Source organism: Ovis aries, chromosome 22, assembly GCF_016772045.2.
Source record: "Ovis aries strain OAR_USU_Benz2616 breed Rambouillet chromosome 22, ARS-UI_Ramb_v3.0, whole genome shotgun sequence".
NCBI classification, from domain to species: domain Eukaryota; kingdom Metazoa; phylum Chordata; class Mammalia; order Artiodactyla; family Bovidae; genus Ovis; species Ovis aries.
In genome coordinates, this window is record NC_056075.1 from 43,940,403 (window position 1) to 43,957,802 (window position 17,400).

The 17,400-nt window shown below is 43.5% G+C and overlaps 1 long non-coding RNA gene across 1 annotated transcript; it reads right to left on the minus strand.

Moving 5' to 3' along the window:
* Positions 1-1,160: 1,160 nt before the first annotated feature.
* LOC121817616 (uncharacterized) lies at positions 1,161-4,430 on the minus strand. The gene is made up of 2 exons (XR_006057627.2): positions 4,209-4,430; positions 1,161-2,424 (listed from the first exon to the last, which is right to left on the minus strand). It is a non-coding gene; the product is annotated as an uncharacterized LOC121817616 (long non-coding RNA).
* Positions 4,431-17,400: the final 12,970 nt, after the last annotated feature.

Genomic DNA, 17,400 nt, shown 5'->3' on the forward strand with positions numbered 1-17,400 from the left:
AGGTTGGTGAGTGACAAGTGTCCCCACATCCTAGAGGAAGGAATGGGATGCATCACAGCAATGACAAAGAGAGCCAAACTGGTTCTGCAGACTCCCTCTGCCGCCACCCCAGTCTCCCCAACCCCAGAGTAAGGATAGGCTGGGAAGGGTTGCCATCCTGGGGCCTCGTGGGTCTTGTGTGTCTCTCCATACATTTCACATTTTGTTAAATAACTACTCTAGGCAATTAGCCCATAACCCCAAAGCAGTGCTTTCTGCTAATACCTTGTCTAGACCTGTGGCAAAGAAGGCCTCTTCCTTCTCACTTTGTCAAATCCAAGAGCAGGGTTCTGCATGCTCAGGTGCAATATGAAGACAGATAGGGTAGAACCAACATGATGTCCCCTCTCCCAACTGCGACACCAATGTCAGTTACTGGTGTCTTTCCATCAGGGGGTGGGGTGAGGCAGCCCAGACAAGATGACCCCCTACGTTTGACCCAGGCTGTGAGAGAGGAATTGACCACTTTGAAGGCTCCATAACCCTGACCGTTAGTTAAACACTGATCCAGGTTAAGGTCAAACCCTGGCAGTGGGACTAGCAGCTCTGTCTCCCTGCAGAGGTTCTAGGGGAGGAGGGACACCTCTGGGGAGGCGCCCTCTGTTGTTGAGGCAAGGACATGGGAGAGCGATGCTGGGGACACAGGTTCAATCCCTGGTGGGGAAGCTAAAGTCTCACAGGTCCCACGGCATGGCCAAAATAAATAGAAAGAAATAAAGTCTCCAGCCACTGACATTTTTTAAAAAATATTAAAAAAAAAAAGAACACAATAGAGGGCATAGATGTTCTTTCTTCCTACAAGTAGCAACATTCAGAGACAACGTAAAAGTCCAGGAGGGAAGTGAATTGCTAACTTATGGAATATTCATAAAACAGAAACTTACATAGTTATTTAATAAAACATTTTCTAAGAATTTGCATGTTATGTTCACCCATATGTATACACATATATAATCATGTAGGGAAAAGATAAATGTGAGTAAATATATATGTACACTTAATGCACTTAAACATGTACACACACATACACAACTTCAATAATGGTAAATTTAAATTACATATTTCTGGAAATTCTTTAAAATGTTATCTGTGATTAACTCTCTTGGCTGGGTGCATATGGGTAATTTTAATATTCTTCTTTATTCCTTTCTGTACTTTCCAGGTCTTCTACAAGAAATAAACATTAGCTTTGTTTGATTTTCTCCCCCTAGAGAAGCTGGGGTACTCCTGGAGAAGCCAAGGCTGAGTGGGCTGCTCACCTGAACCCTGGAAGGCAATCTTTTCTTTTTAGTATTTATTTATTTATTTGGCTGTGCTAGATCTCAGCTGGGGTATGTGGAATCTAGTTCGCTGACTGGATAGAACCCAGGCCTCCTGCATTGGGAGTGCAGAGTCTTAGCCACTGGATGACCAGGGAAGTCCCCTGGAAGGCAATCTGAAAGGCAGGATGGTGGGGAAATGTCACAGCAGAAAGCCAATCTTCCCAACTTGTCATCAGCTGGGAGAGCTAGCAAGAGACAATCAGGGCAGATCCAGAGAGCCGGATGAAGTCCAAAGGTTGGGGCCCTAGGCAGACAAAAGGGAAGCTGCCGGGCTTTTTCGAGAAAGCCAGAGCCACACGTATGGACAGGACTGGAGTGATGAGTGTGCCAGTCCCATGGGGACAAACTCTACAGTCACAGACACTTCAGAAAACACAGTCACGGTAGTGGGCCACCTTTGCAATATACATCTCTCTCTCTCGGCACACCAGTCTCCTCTGCCTGCCACTGTATACGGGGCCAGGTGTAATAGTCTTGGCAAATCCTTCTATGACCTCTGGACCCGCAATGGTGATAACAGAGGAGCTGGAGCCTCAAAGAGCCAACAGCCACAGCCTGGAGGAATCCAGGAAGCATGAGTTCAAAGTCATCCAGTCATGGCAGAGAGTGGGAGGGCAGCAACAGTGGCTGCAGGGGAAAGGCAGGAGCCAACCAGGGCAGAGGATGAGAGACGATGTAGAGAAACTTCAGCTGGCAGCTCAGAGTCAGACTGCTGCGGTTTCCCTCTGCCCTGTGGAGGACGGAGGACGGATGCGCCCAGCCTCGTGGGGCCACAGAAAACCCCTCTGACCTCCTCCGTCCCCCTCCTCCTGATAGCAGCTCTCATCTGCAAGTCACAGTGTGGCCTTGTTCCTGCTGGACCCCACCATGCTTTAGGAGATTGATGTAGGAGCAGTCAGAATTTTCCAGACCCTGGAAGATACATGCACCTTTTCTCTACACCTTTTGAAAGCTTCTCTCTTAAGGGTCCAGGACACACCTCTGGGTCCTGACTTAGGTTCGTTGACCAGCCTGCAGGGGACTCTTGTCATGATGCATCTTCTCTACCACTGTTTAGAGCCTCCTGTGGGTTAACATGAAGACCAAAGGCAGAGTCAGTTCCCTTTTGTCTCCTTTTTTCTAGAATTTCTTGTTGTTTAGTCGCTATGTCGTGTCTGACTCTTTTGCGACCTCATGGACTGTCGCCTGCCAGGCTCCTCTGTCCATGGGATTTCTCAGGCAAGAAAATTGGAGTGGGTTGCCATTTCCTGCTCCAGGGGATCTTCCCAACCCACAGATTAAACTCATGTCTCCTCCCTTAGCTGGCGGATTCTTTACCACTAGGCCACCATGGAAGAAAGCTGTCGAGTCGGTAATTTATCAAGGCTTTGTGACTTAAATTCTTAATCTTCATTCCTTTAGTGAATGAGCCTGTCACTGAAATGCTGCAGCGACTTCTTTTTCTTTTAGGCCGCAGGCTCAGGGTTTAGAATCTCCAGATGCTGTCCTGTGCTATGTAATATGGGTTGCCATGGAGTCAGAACTAGCTTGTAAATGCTGAAATCCTGCAATTTCGCAGAGACAGGATGATCTGTTACGTGTAGATTAAGCTGCTCAGTGACAAGGGTTGTGATTTGGTGGTTTGCATCAGCTTCAGCGGATCACCCTCTTGACTTTGTCTACTGAGTGAGTTACCATAAATCTGTGTGTGTGTGTGTGTGTGTGTTTGACCATGGCGTGTGGCATGAGGGATCTTAGTTCCCCAATTGGGGATCCAAGCCGCATCCCCTGCAGTGGAAGTGTGGAGTCTTAACCACTGGACCACCAGGGAGGTCCACAATCATTAAAACAGCTAAATAACTCGTTTGTTAAAAGGATACTAAATTTTAAGTTGATGGATGATGCCCTTTTCTGACCTGGTCTTTCACTGTGTTTACAAAGTCTGCTGACACTGAGGCGTCAGCACAGAAGTCCCTCTAGACTTGGGGCTGGTGACTGTCAATCTTCAAGGAAGTGTTCCCACTTCCTTCTCCTCCTCCAGCTGCAGCTTCTTGACCCTGCCGTCACACCTGCTCAGCACACTCCCCTTCAGTCAGGGGGCATCTGAATGCCCCAAGAAAGAAGTACTTGAGGACCAAATCCTGCTACTCTGACCTTTCACCCCTAAGCCAACTGGACAACCACTTGTCATCAACATACTTGCTATGGACACTCTATGGGCACCCTCGTGGCCCCTCCTCTGGCTTCTCTGGCCCCTTCGTAGTTTATCTGACCTTTAGTTGATGGTTTTCTCCCCCATACATTTAACATTTTTATTTTCTAAAAGCACTCAATCTTCTTTGTGGTTTTCTTGCTTTGAAATCATACATAGAAAGGTCTTCCCTTATCCAAGAATACTTAACATATTCAACTATTTTTTCTAGTTTTTTGCCCCAGTCAAGGGGGTGGAAGTTAGATAGCCATATATTGATAGACGGCTGGGGCAGGGAAGGCTAAGGTTTATCCGTTGCTGACAAGTTCAGAGCAGATAACAAATTAAGTTAAGAAAACTTCCCGGGACACCAACCATTTGTCTTGTAGGTGAAGACTGATGTTATGATTGCCTAGTAGGTCCTTTCATTCTGCGATAGGGGACTTTCTCTGTGCCAGCTTCGCAGAGTGGTCAGGCCAGTAGTGCCCCCCACCCCCCACCCCATGCACATGCGTGCCGACAGCCAGGAGCTGCGGGAGCTCCAGGAGGCCGGCTCTCAACACCGCCCGGCAGCTCAGAGGCTGTTGCTTTCTTTCCTCCTTCCTGTATAAATGAAGAAAGAGAAATGAAGAGCAAGCAAACCTATGTGCGTGTCGTGTGTGTGCACGAGTACTTACACGCACTTAAGTATGCAGACTTTGCAGGTATATTAGTTTCCTTAAGCGTTGGAAACAAATGGCCACGCTCTGAGTGGCTGGGCACAGCAGGCATGTCTTCTCTCGCAGTCCTGGAGGCTGATAGAAGCTAAGGCGCTGGCAGGACCATGCTTGCTGCAAGGAACTCTATAGGCAGATCCCTTCTCGCCTCTTCCTAGCTTTTAGCGGTTGCCGGGAGTCCTCGGTGTTCCTTGGCGTGTAAACATCACTGAAATCTCTGCCTCCGTTGTCACGTGGCCTTCCCTGTGTCACCCCTGTCTTTGATGTGTCCTCTCTTCTCCTTGTAAGGATGCCAGGCACGTGGGCTTTAAGGCCATCCTGAAACAGGATGACCTCATTGTAGCTGATTGCATCTACAAAGATTTTATTTCCAAACAAGGTCACATTCTGAGTTTCCGGATGGACATGAATTTGGGGGACTCTCACCTTGCTTAGTACACAGGGCTAAGACACATGTATCCTAAATTCAAAAACATTAGATGTGAAAAAAATGTGCATTTTTTTAAAAATTTATTTTTAATTGGAGGATAGTTGCTTTACGATGTTGTGTTGGTTTCTGCTGTACATGAACGTGACTCAACCATAGGTATGCGTACATCCCCTCCCTTTGAACCTCCCTCCGACCCCATCCCACTCCTGTATGTTGCCACAGAGCACAGAGTGGAAAAGACTCTGATGCTGGGAGGGATTGGAGGCAGGAGGAGAAGGGGACGACAGAGGAGGAGATGACTGGATGGCATCACTGACTCGATGGATGTGAGTCTGAGTGAACTCTGGGAGTTGGTGATGGACAGGGAGGCCTGGCGTGCTGCGATTCATGGGGTCGCGAAGAGTCGGACACGACTGAGCAACTGAACTGAACTGAACTGAAAAGCTAACCAGATCTCTGTGCTTTCAGAATGTCCTAATCAGACAAAACAAAACAAAACAAAACAAAACAAAACAATCACAGTGTTCTTTTGCACTTTCTTTGCTCTGCTCTCCCCAACAGCTGCTTACTGCTTGAAATCTAGGGAGTCTTCAATCTAATGAGTAATGATTCTTACTGAGTGAAAGTAAGTAAGGGAATAGTTTAGGGAAATTACCTGTAGTCTGGAGGAATTAGAAAGCCATCTTCTATGTGGAGAAAATATTCTCTTTTGTATTCTGGAAATTTTCCAGTACTTAACTCAAAATAAATATAGAGCATTTTACTAAGAGTTACATGCAGTGTCTCTTAAAATGTGAGAGTGCTTCATATTTTATCCTTTTCTAGTTTTCAATCTCTGGTCCATTTATTTTCAGATTAAAACAAAGTTCTGAAAGGCCTTCCACAAAACACAAACCAAAGCAGCAAACTGGAAAGGGGAATTATTTTGATTAATGTTTGTAAACAACCTGGAAAAATCGTTGCTACTAGCATGACGTTTTTTCAATATGAAATATTGCATTGAGACAAAATTTTATAGCTAGGAGTGAATTTAGCAAGACCACTGTCATTTTAAAGATCTCTCAGGTGGTTAATTACACATTTGCTATTTTTATTTACTGGGTATCAGACACTTTCTTTTTTAGAAAAAAAGTAAATTTATATTTTTTTAAAAACCTTTTTATTTTGTACTGGGTATAGCCGATTAACAATGCTGTGATAGCTTCAGGTGAACAGCGAAGGGACTCAGCCGTATATACATATCTATCCACTCTCCCTCAAACTCTTCTCCAGTCCAGGCTGCCACATAACATTGAACAGAGTTCCCTGTGCTATTCAGTAGTCCCTTGTTGTTTATCCATTTTAAATATAGCGGTGAGGTACGTATTTTTAAATAATGATGATAAAGTGAATGTTCGAGGGAGCCACTGTAGTGATACGAACCACCCCCTCCCTGAATTCAGTTCAGTTCAGTCACTCAGTCGTGTCCTACTCTGCAATCCCATGAATTGCAGCATGCCAGGCCTCCCTGTCCACCACCAACTCCCGCACTCAGACTCACGTCCCTTGAATCGGTGATGCCATCCAGCCATCTCATCCTCTGTCGTCCCCTTCTCCTCCTGCCCTCAATCCCTCCCAGCATCAGAGTCTTTTCCAATGAGTCAACTCCTTGCATGAGGGGCCAAAGTACTGGAGTTTCAGCTTCAGCATCATTCCCTCCAAAGAAATCCCAGGGCTGATCTCCAAGATGGACTGGTTGGATCTCCTTGCAGTCCAAGAGACTCTCAAGAGTCTTCTCCAACACCACAGTTCAAAAGCATCAATTCTTTGGTGCTCAGCTTTCTTCACAGTCCAACTCTCACATCCATACATGACCACTGGAAAAACCATAGCCTTGACTAGATGGACCTTTGTTGGCAAAGTAATGTCTCTACTTTGCAATATGCTATCTAGGTTGGTCATAACTTTTCTTCCAAGGAGTAAGCGTCTTTTAATTTCACGGCTGCAATCACCATCTGCAGTGATTTTGGAGCCCCCAAAAATAAAGTCTGACACTGTTTCCACTGTTCCCCATCTATTTCCCATGAAGTGATATGACCAGATGCCATGATCTTCGTTTTCTGGATGTTGAGCTTTAAGCCAACTTTTTCACTCTCCTTTTCACTTTCATCAAGAGGCTTTTTAGTTCCTCTTCACTTTCTGCCATAAGGGTAGTGTCAACTGCATATCTGAGGCTATTGGTATTTCTCCCAGCAATCTTGATTCCAGCTTGTGTTTCTTTCAGTCCAGCGTTTCTCATGATGTACTCTGCATATAAGTTAAATAAGCAGCCTTGACATACTCCTTTTCCTATTTGGAACCAGTCTGTTGTTCCATGTCCAGTTCTAACTGTTGCTTCCTGACCTGAATATAGGTTTCTCAAGAGGCAGGTCAGGTGGTCTGGTATTCCCATCTCTTTCAGAATTTTCCAGTTTATTGTGATCCACACAGTCAGAGGCTTTGGCATAGTCAATAAAGCAGAAATAGATGTTTTTCTGGAACTCTCTTGCTTTTTTGATGATCCCTGCATTAGAGGTTTGCAAAGGAAAGGAAAGTGAAGTCGCTCAGTGTCTGACTGTTTGCAACCCCATGGACTGTAGCCTACCAGACTCTTCTGTCCATGGGATTTTCCAGGCAATAGTACAGGAGTGGATCGCCATTTCCTTCTCCAGGGGATCTTCCAGACCCAGGGATCGAACCCAGGTCTCCCGCATTGTAGACAGACACTTTACCGTCTGAGTCACCAGGGAAGTCCGAAGAGGTTTGTAAGGACAATGCGGATCTGAGTCCTTAGTTTTTTTATCCAGTAAGCTGATTAACTAGTACAGATTCCTTTTGACCTCAAAAATCTGCTAAGCCCCAGAAGGCTGTCCCTTCAGCCTGCTGCTTCTGGTAAGGAACAGGGACAATTTCCTCAGGGAACGTGCTTGAAACATTACATTGAAACTAACCAGACTCCAGAGGGCTCATAAAAGTACCCTTGCCTTTTTATCTGCCCTTTCTTGGTTATTCTCTATACCCAACAAAAGCCTACTTCAGGTTTCTTCTTTGTTTTGTTTTTTAAGTTTCAGAGATAATATAAATATTCATGAATGAAATAATATGATGCCTGGGATTTACTTCTCTATTGCCATAAATGAAGTAGAGAAGCAGGTAGGGATAAAATTGAAAGAAGGCCAGCCAGGAGGTGCTAACAGTTGATGCTGGAGGACAGATCCTGGAGCTCATGATCAGAATCCTATAGGGGAACATCCTTGTACCCACATGGGAACTGCCCTCAGCTACCCCTGAGAGGAACTGCTGGGCTTACATACATTTACAATTTTACTGAACACTATCCAAGTGCTCTCCAAAGTGTCTGAACAAAATGACATTTCTGCCAGTCTCACCAAAACTTAAGAATAAACATTTTTTTAAAAAAAGAGGTTACATCCTCTTTTTTTTTTAGAAGCTTGTCTCTTTCTTTTTAAAAATTTATTTATTTTTGGCTGTGCTGGGTCTTCATTTTCTCACCAAAGTTTAAGAATTAACATTTTAAAAAAGAGACTACATCCTCTTTTTTTTTTTTTTTTTTTTTTTAGGAACTTGATATCTTTCTTTTTAAAAATTTTAAAATTTATTTATTTTTGGCTGTGCTGGGTCTTCATTTTCTCACCAAAGCTTAAGAATTAACATTTTTTAAAAGCAATTACATCCTCTTTTTCTTTTTTGGAACTTGATATCTTTCTTTTTAAATTTTATTTATTTTTAGCTGTCTGGGTCTTCATTGCTGCTCAAAATTTTTCTCTAGTTGTGGCGAGCAGGGGCTACTCCCCAGTTGCCGTGCTCGGGCTTCTCGAGCGGTGGCTTCTCCTGTTTCAGAGCACGGGCCCTCGGGTAGGTGGGCTCAGCAGTTGGGGCCCCCAGGCTCTGGAGCCCAGGCCCAGCAGTTGTGGCTCACAGGCTTAGTTGCTCCATGACATGGGGGGGTCTTCCCAGACCAGGGACTGACCAGTGTCTCTTGCATTGGCAGGCGGATTCTATACCACTGAGCCCCCAGGGAAGCTCCAAGAATTAACATTTTTATCAATCTGATTTTTAAAAAGTGGTGTATCTCCTCTTTGCTTTCATTTTTATTATTCTTATCACTTGGTGCATATTTTTCGCATTTTCAGGCTCTTGGGGGTTTTTCCTGTGAATGATGTTTTTCCTATTGGTCCAGATTATGGATGGAATCGCAGTGATGTCTCTTTCTGCTTCCCTCCAAGCAGTAATGTGCGGCAGCCTGCTTTTGTCTGCTTATGAGAGACAATTGTTTCATTTTCTAGAATTTTGCCAACTAGTTACCAAATATTGGTAGCTCAGAATTGGCCCTGGAGGGAATATTTATAGCCTGACAATCAGCAAACACTACAAATCAGGGCACCCGTCCCCAGAGAGCTGGTTACACTTAGCTGCATACTCCTGCCTCCAAGCATTTATATCCATACATAGCCTTGTCAATTCTGAAGGAAATCAACCCTGACTATTCATTGGAAGGACTGCTGCTGAAGCTGAATTTCCAATACTTTGGCCACCTGATATGAAGAGCCTACTCACTGGAAAACACCCTGAGGATAGGAAAGACTGAGGGCAGGAGGAGAAAGGGGTGACAGAGGATGAGATGGTGGGACGGCATCATTGACTCAATGGACATGAGTTTGAGCAAACTCCGGGAGTTGGTGATGGACAGGGAAGCCTGGCGTTCTGCAGTCCGTGGGGTCGCAAAGAGTCGGACACAACTGACAGACTGAACAGCAACACAGACTAGTTCAAAAAGCATCGAGGTAAGCCTGAGGCATGGATGGGCCCCTTGACTTGACACTGGGCCGGGAAAGGGCTTAATGGCTCCGTTTCCAGCGCTCAGCATCCCCCGGTGGACATTGGTGGGGTAGGGTGGGCAGTGCCTCCAGGGCGTCTGGGAAAGCTCGGCGCTCCTGTGGCGAGGCTAGGTGGACCTGGACTCAGGACACGTGGACTGTCCTGGAGCAGAGTCTTTTCCTTGGCCCGTCTCACATCTGTGCCCAGTGTGGCTTGCTGTATCATTTGTGGGGCCCAGTGTAATATGAAAATATGGGGATCCTTGTTCAAACATGGAAGAAAAAAAAGCCTTTTCTTTCCTCACCTGAAATTTCTTCATCAGTCATGGTGTTCTTTGTTTGCTATTTAATGTCATGTTCTCTGGGTCATGGGCTTGCCTCATAGCTCAGTTGGTAAAGAATCCACCTTCAATGCAGGAGACCCCGGTTCAATTCCTGGGTCATGAAGATCCACTGGAGAAGGGGTAAGCTACCCAATCTAGTATTCTCAGGCTTCCCTTGTGGTTCAGCTGGTAAAGAATCCGCCTGCAATGCGGGAGACCTGGGTTCAATCCCTGCATTGGGAAGATCCCCCTGGAGAAGGGAGAGGCTACCCACTCCAGTATTCTGGCCTGGAGAATTCCATGGACAGTATAGTCCTTGGGGTTGCAAAGAGTTGGACACGACTGAGCAAATTTCACTTTTTCTCTGGGTCGTGGGGTTATTTGTGGGGTGAATGCAATATCCCAGTGTTGCCAGGGGTCTTGCCTGGTGACTTGGCATGCAGGGTGTGTGTGACCCACCTGGATGCCTGTGCCCGGGACCCCTCCCGGAGTGAAGGCAGGTGTGGTCACGGCATTGCAGCAGGGGAGTGGGCAGCTGAATGAACCCACGCTCTGATTCCCTGATGCATACTCCACTGACCCATGAACTGTCACTTCCAAAACACAAATTCAAAGATAAAATTAATAAGAAATAATTCAAGACAGCAAGTGGCCGTGGGACACTGGAGCCCCATTATGGGGTCTCCTGAGTGCGTGGCCGGGGGATTGCCTTCGCTACACACCCCGAAGCTTACTCTGGGACAAGATGCACCGGGCCACAAGGTCTCTGCAGCCGAAGCCTCCCTAGGCTGGAGCCGTATGAACCCAGATGTCCTGCCCACCCCAGGGGTTACAGTCCGCTCACAATCCAGTCAGAGAGAAGCTTCATTCTCACAGTCTTCCTTTTACAGCACATTGTATATTTATTGAGTAAATTCATTGAGTAAATGCTGTGGGCCAGGCACTCTATTACATATAAGAGTTGCTGGTGGTTTAGAGTCCTGTCTGACTCTGGTGAACCCATGGATCGTAGCCTGCCAGGTTCCTCTGTCCATGGGATTTCCCAGGCAAGAATACAGGGGTGGGTTGCCATTTTCTTCTCTAGGGGATTTAATCCTAACCCAGGGATCAAACCCTCATCTCCTACATGGCAAGTGGATTCTGTACCACTGAGCCACCAGGGACACCCACATGTAAGGGTTACAAATACAGAAAAAGATCCCTGCCTTCATGGAGCTTATATTCCGGCACAGGAAATAGGCAACTAATAAGATACATAAATTTAAAAATATATATACATATGTATGTGGCTTGTTAGATAGCAGTAGGTGGTAAGAAGAGAAATTAAAGAGAGAGAGAGTGTGCCAGTGGAGCTGGCACTGACAGGGGGTGGGTGAGTTAGAATTTTAGAAGCTGAGGTTTGGGAGAGTGACATTTGAGCAGGTCACCTTGCCTGAGTTGGGGGAGAGACGAGGGGACACATTTGTCCTTTATCCTGTATTCTCCTTGTAAATACTACCTAAGGGCTGATCAAGGTCCTCAGGACTTGTGAGTACTGTGCTACACCATCTTTTCGGTCAAAATTTGTGCTACATAACATTCAATTTTGGTAAAAGTCATTTTAAAGATTGCAAATGTCATATTAAAAATATGCTGGTTAGAAACTTTTTTTTCCCCCTGTAATGTTTACGAATTCAGTTTTCTTTGAAGCAGATACTTCATTGATTGTCATATTTTTAGAGACTCAGGAAAGTTATCTTTGGCGTCTCCCTAGGATGGAACACTTTCTGCAACGATCCTTTCCCCCTTCATCCTTTTGGTTCCTCAATAGGGTTTCTTCTCACAAAAGCAAGGCAGAATGTTAGGCAATAAAAACGTAAAGAAAATCCCCAAATAACAGTGGCTTATATAAGACAGATATATCTTTCCCATGAATAAGGTGTCTGGGGAAAGCCAGTTCATGCATAGCCTGTGCAACGGCTCCAGGCTGTATCACTGGGCTTCAGGCTCCCAACCTTCTGCTCTACCATCCTCAAAATCACCTAATGGTTCAGGATGGCCACAGGAGCTCCAGCCATCACATCCATACCCTAGGAAGGAAGATAGGTAAGCAGAATGACCCATTCCCTACCTTTTAAGAAAATTTCCATAAAATCCCTCACAACACACACACATAATGTGAACTGAAAGGACTGATGCTGAAGCTGAAGCTTCAATACTTTGGCCACCTGACTCACTGGAAAAAGACCCCGATCCTGGTAAAGGTTGAGGGCAGGAGGAGAAGGGGATGACAGAGGATGAGATGGTTGAATGGCATCATTGACTCAATGGACATGAATCTGAGCAAATTCCAGGAGATGGTAAAGGACAGAGAAGCCTGGCGTGCTGCAGTCCATAAGGCTGCAAGGAGTCAGACACAACTGAGTGACTGAACAAAAACCAAATACATAAATAACATTATTACATTATGAGCTGAAACTTAGTCACATGGCCATATCGTCCTATCATGGAGACTTGGAAAATCAGTAAAGGCCTTGAGCTGGGTAACGGTTTCGGTAGAAACTGACATTTTGTTCCTCGGGAGGGACAAAGGAATAGATGTCGGGGAGAGTTTCTAGTATGTTCTGCCATACTCATCAGCTTCGTTTTCTTTTGAAGTTAATGATGGCTGTGAATCTCAGGAAAATAAATCAATACTAAGGCCCTAAGCCCTAGGGCCTTGAAAAGCTACATTTTAAGGTGTTCTCATCCTAACTTTTAAAAAATCAAATGGAAAGCTCCAATGGGGAATTAGATTCTGTCATCTTTATTATTTTGGTATGTTTATTTCGGTAGTCTTCCATTTCAGCTGCTTTGGAATTGCACAGGTAAGGAGCCAAATGAAAGATTTCACCGTTGTGCTTTATAGCAGAAAATAATTTTTTAAAACTTTCATTTGAGAATGGAAATAATAGTACTGGTAATACCTTGATTGTCAAGGTATGAGTTTAAGTTTTATACTCTGAAGAAAACATTTCCAAATGGACATCTTAAATTTTCTTTTTCTGTTGAAAATAATTGCCAGGAAAGAAAGCATCTTTCTATTGTTGACCCATGCTACAATGCAGTATAAACTCAGGCAGTTTTTTATAGAGTATGAGTGGCTTTCTGATGGAAAGCTAATGTGTTTTTGTTTAAAAAAAAAAAAAAAAGGAGGTCTATTTTCTGAGCTCTTGAGCGAGAGTACACCTTCCTCTTGAAGATTCATTTTCTTTCTTTCTAATAGTGACAGACATTGTCTGCCAGCACAGCAACACAAGAAAAACGTTATGCTTCAGTTCCAATAACTCCAGGCCGCTGCAATGTCAGTTTTTCCTTTGTGCATGGTGACCTAGGGATTAAACTGCTAATGTTTTATTCGAGACGGGTTTTCCTTTATAATTAGAGAAGCTTTCAGGAATATTGTGTTAACACAAAGCTACATGTCATTTGTGAATCTCTCTGCTTTATTAAAATATACTTATCTCTGTATTAGAGCTAGCTTAACATAATTTTTTCCTGCTTAATAATATAAAAGGTTCCTTGTCTCTAATCCTGGTCTCAGTGATGGAAATCCTGCAGACTCAAAGCTGTACCATATGACGAAGCCATGAAAGAAGTCTCTCAGATCCCCCAGCTGGATATAAGTGGAAATATAGTTTAATTGTTTGACATATGAGGATGACCGGCATTAAACCTAGTCTAGAAATCTTCCCTTTTGTAATAAATCATTTCATTCCAAAGATATACTGTGAGAGATAACCTATCCATTCATGGACTTAAACTTCTTTCCTCTCACTTTCGGGAGTCTTTTCTTGATGATGCTTCATTATTTCACTGGAATGTTTCTGTACCACCTCTGACATCCATCTTTTCTGAATTCAGCTACAGAATGGATTAGTATAATTCTTTCTTATTGGCATACAAACATGCTGCTGTAGAAAAAGGAAAATTCAAGTTTTCTCAAAATACATTGTCGTTGGGTGGAATAGTCTTTGCTTTCAAAGGGATTCAAGATGGCACATTTGTTGCTTCCATTCTTTGAAGTCCATTCTTTTATTTTGGTTCTGCTGGAGTTTCTGTTGGCTGGAGAGCCTCCATTTGTTCCTGCAGAACTGTTCTCCCTAGCTCTGTGCCCCTGGGGCAGACCAACCTGTAGGGACTACTTCCGCAGCTCCCTCGCCTTATGGTCACCCATTTGGTTTGGCCAATGGGAGGTCCTGGCAGAGACTGCAGGGAGGACGGAGGGGTCAGGATACTCCCTCTGGCTTGTTCCCTAGCTCCTGCCAGGTGGCCCTCGTACAATAACTCCTCTCTCCCCAGGATTTGGTAATGACTCCCCATTATTGCCAGCTCAGGGTTGCTTTCCCATCCTTGTTGGTTTTCTTCTGCCCACACCTGTGTGAAGAATTGCAGTGTTCCCCTTTGTGTGCGCCATGTATTTCTGCCTGGGACACCGACATGCGAGTCTTCTTATGACAGCCTGGGAGACTGCTTATTCTACTCCATATTCTACTGGGAGACTGCTTATTTTGCCTCTGACTTCTTTTTGGAAATGTTTTCATCATGAATAGAATTTCATGATGAAAGCCTCAGGACCTTTTAAGCTCCCCTTGCTGTTTTTCACTCCTAGAGTTGTAAATTGTTTACATTCTCGAAGAATGTAAAAGGGGAAGGATTTGCGATCTGCAAGGTAGTTGTACAATTCAGCCAGCTCTCAAGCCAGGCTGCTGACATCTTGCTAGAGCTTCCTGAGGTGTGGCAAGCAGTGGTCTTAGCACTGTAGCCCAGGGTCAGATGAACGTGGTACTGAGTGTGCCCTAACCCTGGCAGCACCTTCTTTCCTGTACCTACACGCGCTACAGGGGGCATGGACTCCTGCTAACTGCCTGACCTGCTTGCTTCCCCACTCCATCAGCCTCCAGCGTACACTTCAAGAGAACACAGACAAAGCTCTTAAAGCGCTCGGAAGCTGATGCTAATCTGTCCTAAAAGGTTGGGTGAGAAATCACTTGTTTTGAGCACACTTTTTTTTCAGGTTCATCACGGAAACCAAAGCCATCAGCTTTGGCTTCAAGTTGGTTACTTATGCTATTTTCCTTTTCCCCCATAACTGGGATGTAAAGTGAAAGTTGCTCAGTTGTGTCCAGCTCTTTGCGGACTCCTTGGACTACAGTCCATGGAATTCTCCAGGCCAGAATACTGGAGTGGGTAGTCTTTCCCTTCTCCAGCGGATCTTCCCAATGCAGGAATTGAACTGGGGTCTCCTGCATTGCAGGTAGATTCTATACCAGCTGAGCTACCAGGGAAGCCTATAATTGGGATGGATGACTCTTATTTCACAAGTGTGGTGAGGCCAGTAAGTTGTGATCTTCCAATAAATTCTGTTATCAAGGACTACTTCTGAAAAAAAAAATCTTAAGAGTAGAGAAGGCCTTGGTATTTAGGCTTACTCCAGACATCTTTTATAGAAACATCTGAAAGTTGTGTGTTTTCTTGGTCCCAGCTAGATAGATGAAAAAGGCTGGGTTAAAAGGTTATTGATGTTGAGAGCCTGTGCTTTATTTCCAAAAAAGTGAGTCCTGTAACTTCTTGTCCCCTGGTCTTCTCTTCAATCATTGGAGATAATACTTACTTGACAAAATTGATAAGAATACAATGAGACAGTGGATAGTAAAAGGCTTTGAAAATTAGAGAATTCTAAAAACTCAAATTATTGTTGCTGCCTAAAAAGTATAGTCTAAAACAGTGGTCTTTAACCTTTTGTGGGTGAGGAATGCCTTTAGAGAGTTGATGAAAACCATCAACTAGACCATATCTCTAGACCATATCTCTAGAAAAGTACAAAACATCAGAGGATTTTCTCTTATAATTTCAAGGTATCCGTGGTTCCGAAGCCTGTCAAGTCTTGGAAAAATTTCAGAAGATACATCTTATTTTCTTTTTAAAGACTGCTAAATGCAAAAGTTAATGTAAGTGTTAGATATGATTTTCATCAGCATTCATTTATAACACTTGACATTTAAAATTCCTCACAAGATATATAAATTACAAACTAAAAGAAAAAGAAACGAAAAAAAGTATCAGACTATTCTAAGTTCTTGTACAAAATTTACATATGTTAGGTTATTGAAGTAGAATAATGATGGTTGAAAGGATCCTGAAGTATAAAAATCAAGAAAGCGAATTCATCCAATACATAGTTCTCGAGCACCTGTAGGTACCAAGGGCTATTGGAAGTGCTCAGGATCCATTAGTACATACATTAGAATCAAACAGTCAAAATACATAAAATACAGAGATGATACCTTCTGTTTAAGCTCCAGATAATGTATGAATCCTGGCAGTCAATGAGTTCATTAATTACATAATTCATGCTTTACTCCGTATATGGAACAACCAAATAACACGGTGTTGGCCATAAAACAACATTTCTGCCTGATCAGCCCCCTCTTCACATTTCACCTGCATATTTTAAATTTATAGCTACTATAAATCTTCCACATTGTAGGTAATAAAATATTGTGAATGTAATAGTTTTCATCTCAGGTCTGAAGCTGCCACAAGGATTACTCTCTTTGGTCCACAGTTTGAATTTACATACTGTTTTTGAAGCAAATGAAATCATTTGAATGAATCATCCTAATTAACTTGTGAAATACTTGAATGACATCATGCGTGCTTTCAAATATTTTGAAATATTTTTAGACTATGTGGTCTCTGAAATGATTGGAAGGAAAGGAGTGAAAAGTATGGCGGCATTCCTAACTTTGTAGGTGATTTATCATTTTAGCATTTGGCAAAATGGCAGAATATTTTCAATTCCATGATCATGATATAATAACACATGTAGTAAAGGATTAGACTCTAGATGAGAATGCTTTTTGGCCTGTGTGTGAGAGTTTGTGTGTGTGTGATGGGGGTGGTGGACGTGTCAGTTTGTCAGCACAAAAATGGGAAGAAATTTGTTTATAGAAACAATAAATGGAGTAAATATCCTCTTTGATGTTGTTCACACGGGATGAGGCTTAAAGCATATTTGAGGTTGACTGGGTATCAGATCTGCTTTTCACTTTTTAAGGGTTTCCTAATTGAGACACATCCTTATCCCTTGCAGAGTCACCTATCTTTCCCATCTTCTCCTGCCACTTTTTCTCTTTTCTACTTGCTCAGCTAATCATATCTACCTGCAAAACACACCCTGTATTTCTCAATCCTCCTTTCCAAGGGAATTGCATTGCTTGCTACCCTGTACTCTGTATTGTAACGTTAGTAATCAGATTATTTTACATGAAGTTTGTCTTTTTGTCCTGAGAAATTAACAAAATGCAACATTCTGCTAATTAGGGTCTCAATCTTGTGTGTGTGTGTGTGTGCCTGTGTGTGTGTGTGATAGTCACTTTGGAATAATTTTTCAAGTGCATAAAATAAATGAGATTATAAGGAGACCAATTATATTGAAATATAGGCCTCAAAATATTCTAAAATCTGCAAATCCAACTGAGAACTGAGCACACATACAATATTCATTTAACTACTTTCAAAAT